Below are 9762 nucleotides of genomic sequence, written 5' to 3'. Positions count from 1 at the left end.
TACCCATACTGACATGACTATTCACAATTCATCATCCCATCCCACACAACATAAACTGGCAGCCTATCATAGTATGTTACATAGATTAACAGCAATTCCTATGTCAAAATACAATTTTGAGACAGAATTACATATCATTAAGCAAATAGCAGTAAACAATGGATACAACGAACAAACAATTAATAAAATGTTAAATCAAAAACTACACAAGAAAGCCCTGAACTTAGTATTTCCACCACCAGAGAAAAAACCCAGTACCTTCTGCTCGATTACATATACAGGCAAAATGTCAACAAAAATAGCCAAACTCATAAAAAAGAAAGGAATAACACCAGCTTTCAGAACAAATAACAACCTAGGCAAATATATGAAAAACAACAAGAGGCAACATAAAAAACACTTACACAGTGGTGTGTACAAACTTAAATGTGGCGACTGCCCAAAAACTTACATTGGTCAAACAGGTAGAAATTTTAATAAACGAATAGCAGAACATAAAAGGGCTTTCAATAATAGAAAAACAGATTCTACATACGCACTTCACCTTCTAGATCATAATCATTCTTTTAATGGCGAATTTAAAATTCTACACATTCAAAATAAAGGCAACAATAAATATACACAAATATAATAACATAAATCAACAAATTAAAAAACACAGATATAATTCTGAATGACCAGCTTGAGACAAACAGTTCTCCCCTCCTCATCCTATTTCATTAGAGACTATAAAGTGTAAACCCATGCCAAAAACAGATCACTTGAGAAAGGCAATTAGCCGAAACAGCTGTAGTGATAAGAATTTAAAATAAATTTTGTGGAAGTTTTGAAAACAAAGTTTTCAGTGTTTTATTGTTACAATATTTGTTAAATGTATAAAATGTAAATAAATAATAGAGAAACAATATCAGTACCTGTTTTATCTGCTACTCTAATACAAATCGCACTTTTCGACATTATAGGGTTCTCCTGCATTTCCGTTTTAAATACATTTATAATTATTTCCTTCATTTTAACGTGAAAATGTCCCTGTGCTGACTAATTCTAAGCAACCTTTGTTTTATAGAGTTTTTTCACTGAGTCAATACTTTTCGAGTTATTTGCGAGTGAATATGTTCATTTTTAACAACAAAAAAAAACGAAGTTTTTAGACGGTTTTTGCAAATAACTCAAAAAGTAAGTATTTTATCGAAAAAATATTCTTAGCAAAAATTAGCTTATAAAATAGCAAAAAAATGGTGTACATGTAGAGCCAGAAGCAAATTTGTAGATAATGAAAAGCAGGTTCTTATAAAGAATAGAAAAAAACAAGAACTTTCTCCGACAACGAGTTTTCCCCGAAAAGTGCTTCATTTCTTCGATATTTCTCGTTGAAACATTCGATTTGAAATTTGAATTACTTTTCATTAGCTGCAACGCTCAGACTTCATATGGGTATAAGTACATCATTTTTTTTTTAACTTTTTTATAAGCTATATTTTTGATAAGAGTATGCTTTTTGATACTTTCGAATACATACTTACTTTTTGAGCTATTTGCGGAAAACCGTTTAAAAACGTGTTTTTTTTTATCGAAAAACGATGATATTCACTCGCAAATAACTCGATAAGTATTGACTTTGTGCAAAAACTGTATAAAATAAAAGTTGCTTAGAATTAGTCAGTTTATTCAATTCTGGACTTATTTTGAACGTATGTTTTTTCACACCCGAGAAGGGGTGAAACTCACCCCCATGGCAAAAGCACACATCGGCACAATATCACTTTTTTTCTTTGCCGTTAGCTATGTATATGCCAAATTCCATGTCAATCTAAGCGGTTCTTTAATATTTACAGCAAAAATCGTGAATAAATGGACTAAAAAGGAAATAAAACTTTTCGAAACATCAATAAATTAAAATATTGGTTTTTCTTACCTTTATTAAAGTGATTACCGCAAGCTATTTTTACTTTTGATTAACAAATACTTTGTTTTTGGATACTAAAAGTTCACTACACACTATAAAACTTAATACTAAACACTTAATACTTAACACTTAAACTAAACTCTAAAAAATAACACGACCAATAAATAACTTAACAATAACTATATATAACACACAATATATTAACTTAAAAACCAACACGCTACAATTTGAATTTAAACAGGCTGACAAGTTTGGACCTGTAAAATGAGAATCCGTCTGGCGTAAGGCAATAAATTATGTTTAATAGCCTCTTGACGAATGAGAGGGCGAATATCAACACGTGCGTTTGTTTACAGTTGGGAATTTGCTGAACGAATGTACTTTAGAATACGTTTCGCTTTTATTATTTTTTAAAAGCATCCTCAGTTTTCTACAAAAAGTAATGATATAAAAATATAAGTAAAAATCGAAAAAACGAACAGAGTTTATAGTTACAAAACAATTTGTAGGTTTTTATGATGTTATGAAAACTCTACGATAACTTAACGTTAAAACTTAAGATACTAAACGAGAAATAAAACCACAAGAAAAACTGTATGAGAGCACTAATGTTCATTAATTTAATTTTCAGGTGATTTTTTATTTTAACCGATGGCTTCATTTGGATGTATCGTTAAAGCTCTTTAAAGGGTCAAACCACACTAGTATGTTTTCGGTTGTTTGCTGTATGCTCTCGTACAGTTTTTCTTGTGGTTTTGTTTTTTTTTCTTGTTTAGTTTCTTCTTCTTCAGAAGCAAATCCACTAATGGATGTTAGCGATCACATTTTCCATTAATTCTCTATTTTTTGCAATATGTATCAGATATTGTATGTCGTTAATCCTTGTCCATTGCCTTATGTTTCGGAGCCAGGACATTTTCATGCGTTCCATTCCTCTCTTGCCTTCAATTTTACCCTCGATTATAAGTTGGAGGAACTGGTATTTTTCATTTCGCATGATGTGACCTAGATACGCCGTTTTCCTTTTCTTGATGGTTTCGAAAAGTTGGCGTTCTTGGTTTATTCTTTTAAGAACATCTATATTTGTGATTTTCGCTGTCCTTGGTATTTTTAGGATACGGCGATAGAGAAACATTTCGAAAGCTTCTAATCTGTTTATATCCCTCGTTTTGAGTGTTCAGCCCTCTACGCCATATAGCAGCACTGACCACACGTAGCACTTAGTAAACCTTAGTCTCAGTTGAAGATCGAACTCTGAACAAGTCAGTACCTTCTTGAATTTTACGAAAGCTTGTCGAGCTTGCTCAATGCGACATTTTATTTCCCTGTCCGATGCCCAGTCTTCAAAAAGCCACGATCCCAGGTATTTAAATTTACTCACTCTTTCAATGGACTTAGTATTCAGTGTTATGGTGGAGTTTTCAAGTGCATCCAAGTTTCTGGAGATGATCATAAATTTGGTTTTTTTGGTATTAATCTCTAATCCCATTCGCTTACTGTATTCTCCGATTATAGTGACACGTTGTTGAAGATCGACTATGTTGTCACAAATTAAGACACCATCATCAGCATATCGTATGTTGTTGATCAATACTCCATTCACTTTGATTCCCATCTTTGCATCCTCCAAAGACTCTTGAAATATGGCTTCCGAATAAATGTTAAATAAAAGAGGGGAAAGCACACATCCCTGTCGAACGCTCCTTCTTATATGTATGGGTTTGGATATAGAATTGTCTGTTTTTAACTGTGCCGTTTGATGCCAGTACAAGTTTTCAATGCATCTTATGTCTTTTTGGTCTATATCAACTTTCTTGAGGATCTGCATTAACTTGTGGTGTTGGACACGATCAAACGCTTTTTGGTAATCTAAAAAGCATAGGAACACATCCTTCTTCTGATCGTAACAATTTTGGACCAGCACCTGTGTTGCTACTTTTGCTTCTCGTGTTCCTAAACCTTGCCTAAACCCGAACTGGGAGTCACTGATGTCCCATTCCCATTTTTTGTATAATCTTTGATGTAGTATTTTTAAGAATATCTTTAAAGTGTGACTCATCAGGCTAATGAGTCTGTGATCCTCACATCTTTTTGCATTGACTTTCTTGGCAGGGAATAAAGGTAGAGCGTAACCACTGTTGAGGATAGCAGCCAGTTTCATAAATTAAGTTAAATATTTTGTGTAGTGGTGAAATTCCCTTTCATCCAGTAATTTGAGTATTTTCTGACTTGTTTAGTTTGTTAAGTTTTAATGTTAAGTTATGGTAGACTTTCATAACATAAAAACTTACAAATTGTTTTTTAACTATTCTTATATCATTACTTTTCGTAGAGACCTGAGGATGCTTTTAAAAAATAATAACAGCGAAACGTATTCTAGTAAACTAATGAAGTAGTTGACGTTTTTCATTTGCCAATAATTGATCGATCAAACCTTTTTTTTAAATACTTCACTTTTTGTTGCTAACCATTTGAATATTACAGGTTCCTATTCGTAAAGTCCTTTTCATTGCTAATTTTCGTCTACTTTTCCGACAGTCCTTATCCGAGGCTTTGTTGAGAAGTTTTGCAATTGTGATTTTTTTTACAAGTGATGAGCTGCAGACTCTTTCTACACTTTCTTCATCTGTTGAAATGTTTTCCCACTCTTAATCCCGATTTCCTGGATGCAGTTTCATTTAGCATGTAGTAGGATCAAAATTAAAAGAATAAGTCATCAAAAGAGTCAATAACATCGAGGATACATCATTTATGGTTGTTAAAGTTAGAACATATAAAATTAGAATTTTATGATAATGTTGAGATTAAACTAAATTTAAGACCAAATACTTACCATGTCGGAATAGTATCATGAATTTTTTTCCTGATTTTTCCTCATGATTTCCAGTAGGATTACTAACCAGACAGTTGTACTGTTGGGGGTTAATTATGGGAACTTTCGGCTGAAATAGTATTAGGGCTTGTGAAGAGAAAGATTAACAGCAAATCCGATAACCAAACACGTAACTTATTTCAAAAATATTCTGAATATCGGTGCCTTAATTTTTTATAGATTAAATAGACATATTTCAGTGTGACAGATGACAAATTTTAAACCCGTTTTTATGTAATTTTTTACAACATAAATTTTTAATATAAAATTAACATTTGTAATTTTTGATTGACTTCATTTCCTTTCCAATAATAGGTGCTTTTTTTAAAATAGCATATTATTATTTTAAATACCTTAAAAAATTACGTATTCGAGGACAGATAGTTTGTTAGAGTAAAAATTTGTTTATGCATATTTAGGCATGCAAACTTATAGTCCAGGCAACAACTCCGATCTGGCTTAGAACTGGTTATACTTTTTCACAGTATCCATTCTTTTAGGTTTTCTTGTTCAACTTAAGAAAAAAAAGGTGGAAAAACTTTTTTGTATCATTTCGTATCCTGCTCGAACCATTAGCATCCAAATTTCTTATACACCTTATAGAGCCTAATAAAATACGGTTGCCTTAGACATTTACATTATTATTTTTGGAGTTATAGCCAGAAACATCAATGCTATTTAAATAATCAACGGACCGGAAAAACTCAAATACATAATAGTCCAGGGTATGACGGTAAAAATAGTAGAAAACCTCTGAATTTTTTATAAGCATCGATTTGATTTAAATTTTGACAGTATTTAAAAAATAAGCCAAATATCAATATCTACCCTATGGCAATATGTGCTTTTCCTGGGGTGGTTACCACCCCAACTCGAGGGTGGAAAAGGTTTATCAAAAAAATCATGGTAGTCGCTAGAATAGTGAATTTTAAGACAATAATGTTCTTTAGATTTTTCAAAAGTCAATATTTTTTGAGTTATTCGTGACTGAAAGTTAATTACTCGTCAAAAAAAGTTGTTTTTAAATTTTTAAACATTGTCATTGCCATTACCTGGTCTATGGATCTTGTTCCTACGCATATATCTTCGCTGACTACAAGATTTGTCATCATCTGGGTTTTGGATATATTTATTTTCAATCCCCCTTCTAGCGAGGACTGGTAGAGCTGATTTAAAAGTTCTTTGGCCTCATCTGTCCTATAAGCTATTAGTACAATATCATCTACAAACCTTAGATGGCTAAGCTTTTCTCCGTTTATGTTTATGCCCTTGTCGGTCAGTTTTGCCCTTTTACATATATATTCCAAAAGCGTAGTGAACAGTTTCGGCGATATGGTGTCCCCCTGGCGTACTCCACGTTGTATCGGGAATTTCTGGGTTTGACGATCACCCACTCTAACACTGGCTGTTGCGTTTTGGTATATGTGTTTAATTATATTTATATACCGATAGTCAATTCGGCATTCTGTCAAGGCTTCCAACATTTTTTGTTGATTTACTGTGTCGAATGCCTTTTCATAGTCGACAAATATTAAAGCTAGTGGTTTATTATATTCAGTGCATTTTTCTATAAGATTTTTTATTACCAGTAGGTGATTGTTTGTTCCATAGCCTTTTCTAAAACCCGCCTGTTCTATGGACTGATAAAATTCCAATTTATTTTCTAGTCATTTCGTAATTATTTTTGTAAATAGTTTATAAATATGTGAAAGTAGACTTATGAGCCTGTAATTCCTGAGGTCGGTAGCATCCCCTTTTTTATAAAGTATGATAATTTCTGCGTTATACCACTGGGTTGGTGTTATTGCTTCCTGCAAACATCTAGTGAATAGTTGGCAAGGACCCGCCATAATCTTTTTCCAGCCACTTTCAAGGCATCTGCCACTATTTCATCGCCTCCGGGGGACTTATTGTTTTTTATTTCTTGCACTGACCTTCGAACTTCATTGGGTGTTACGTCCAGTAAAATTTCAGATCCCTGATTGATTATCTAGTTATCCCAAACAATCTAGACTCTAATAACAGTATGTGCTCAAAAAATTATTTTTCTTCTTTACTTCATTTGCTCTTCGTCTAACGTCGCTTGGGGGACATTGAACAGTTTGCTTTCTTTTAACCATCCCCTTCGATCATTGTTTACAGCCTCAATAGCATTCTGCATTGCTGCTTCACCCCACGATTGCTTGGTTGATGTTCTCTCGCGTCTACCCACTAAAATGTAACTTTTGCCTTTTCGAAAAATCTCCCAACAACAATTTTGTCTTAAACTTCACCATTTTAGCCATTACTATGAATTTTTTTGATAAACTTGTTCTACTGTCAAAATTTCAAGCATATCCACTGCATATAAAAAGAATTCTGAGCAGAAAACCGTTATATCCTGGACTATAAGAATTAGACGTAGACTCAGATATATCGCTCATCGACTCTCGGTGTCGATTTGCAATAAATGCAGTCTTTATAATAAATTAAGCTATCAGTAAAATGAGATTTTATATGACAAAAAAGTAAAGGAATACAATTTTTTTGTATATTTTTTATATTAAAATACTTATAATTGCAATAATATGCACGCGTTCGGCAAATCTATTTGAAGCGTCAGATTGACTGACAAATTATTAACTTGCACTAAGTAATGGGTAATTACACGTACATACCTGGATTGTGATTGGGAGTCTAAAATTAATAAAAATATGTTTGTTATTATTGATTTTCACTTTAAATTTACATTGAAATGTCGCGATTAGATTATACGCCCTTGTAAACATTTTGCTCATTTTGAAGATTGTCTCTTGTAAATGTCTGTTTGTCCGATGTAAATTTTTGGACGAGTAATCTAAGTAAATTTACTTAGATACTTTGCATTTTTTAGTTTGATGGTGTGTTTAGCTAGTATTTCTGTGTAAAACTAGTATTGTTTCTGTATTTTCTGTAATTCTAGACACAATTCTGTAAATAGTTTGTAAATATGTTTTCGAAGACTTTATTTTCGAGTATTTTTTTAAATGAATTTTTATCAAATTTTGCATAAAATCCCTTTTACTTATCTATCTTTCTTCAGAAACTATTTTAGTACATATTAATTAAGCACTTATTTATATTCTGTAGTGAGATCCTACAATATATTAACTTGATCATGTGTATGTCAGAGACAAGGCCAATCAATGAATTATCAAGCCATTATTACGTTACCTAACAACGTTTGAAATATTTCAGAATAGTAACTATAAAAACAATTTCTAAAATTATTCTGTAACCTTCAAAACTTGTAATATTGGTTGCCTACCCATTGGCCAATAAATAAACGAAAAATGGTAGGAGAAAAAATAATATTTAAAATCATTAATATGCATCTTTCGTTAGAATTTTATTTATCACTGCCATGAATTAACTTAGTGTGGTATATAAACACATGACAAAGATAATATATATATATATATATATATATATATATATATATTTAGGGATTCTACAGTATTCACTGCCTTCCCTCGCTCAACCGTTTCCATCTCTCTCTGTTGTTCCATTCTCCATCGTTTAGGCCTCTCTTACTCATGGCGTCGTCTACTTCGTTCCTCTAGGATTTTCGGGGTCGTCCTCTTTTCCTCCTTCCTATGGGGCTCCATTCGGTTATTCTCTTTATCCATCTACTGTCGCTAGTTCTTCTTACATGTCCATAAATAAAGATAATAAGATTCATAATTCATTCATTCATTGCTTAAAATGATGGCTCTCGCTATGAATATTCCAGGTAGTATCTTCTGTTGTTCCACTACTCTATCGTTCTTTAGTGTTTACAATTTTTTTACTATTCTGTAAATTTCGCATCTAGACGGTATTATTATTATCGTGTCATTATCTATGTTATCTAAAATGTTCGTACTAACATAACAGTCTCCGTCTGAAATTTGAAATGAAGTCTCTCCCAATGATTCCGTCCGTTGGAATGGGAAAGTTAGATTCTACTAAATTGAAATATATGTTCAAACCGACGTTCTTTTACTTCTAGTGCTGTTTCGATTTCTCCCATTGTGTGCAATTCTCTTTTAGTTACTCCTTTTATTTTCGCCTTTGTGTTTGGTTTCACATGTTCCTTCATAAAATCTTGTGAACATTTGGGTATAGAAATATCGGCTCCTGTGTCTATGATAAATGTATTTGTCTGTCCTAGGATTGTCTGTCCTAACTGTGTATTTCTGTTATTTTGATCTGTCAAAACTATCTTCTAATTCTAGTGGCCTTACATTCCTATTATGTCCCCCTCTCCGTTTTCCTCTATATGCCTGGTTGCTGTATTGTCTATACCCTCTGTGTGTATAGTTCCATTGGTTTCCCTTTTCTTGGTTCTGTTGTTCAAAGGTAGGTCTTCTCCCCTTGTCATATTTGTTGTGATATCCTCTCCTATACTGGTGCTATCCTCTCTTAGCTTCGTAATTTGTCCTATAATTTAACACTGTTCCTTGTGTGCTACCTTCTGTCGCGTCGATCGATAAAAATTTGGACATTACTTCGTGCATGGTTGTGAAGTTACATGCTTCCAATATTAATTTAGCTTTTTCTGTGTTGACGTTTCGTTTCATTGTTGCAACTTCAGTTTCCATTGTATATTTTTTCGCTAGTTTAGCTGTTCTGCTAATTCTTCAGCTTCAGATGCATAGACCGCTGCATCTTTATGTCCTTGTCTTTTCTTCACCAATTTAGCTGTTACCGTCTTCGGACTGTCGCCTGTCAGTTCTCTCTTCAGTGCCGCTGCTATTCTTGGATTGTGTCCTCTGTAGTTATAAGGTTTCTGGCTTTATGGTTAATCTTGTCTTTATTAATGTTATCGCTGTTTCCTCATACCCTATCGCTATTTTCTAAAGGAGTTCCAATGCATCTAAAAATGACTGCAGTTTACCTGCGCTTCCTCAAACTCACTGGGCAACACCCTGCTTGAGATATTTAAAAATTCGGTGATTGTAAGAGCCATACTTATTTCTTGCTC

The sequence above is a fragment of the Diabrotica undecimpunctata genome, chromosome 3, assembly GCF_040954645.1.
Source record: "Diabrotica undecimpunctata isolate CICGRU chromosome 3, icDiaUnde3, whole genome shotgun sequence".
Taxonomy (NCBI): domain Eukaryota; kingdom Metazoa; phylum Arthropoda; class Insecta; order Coleoptera; family Chrysomelidae; genus Diabrotica; species Diabrotica undecimpunctata.
This window is presented reverse-complemented; position numbering follows the sequence as displayed.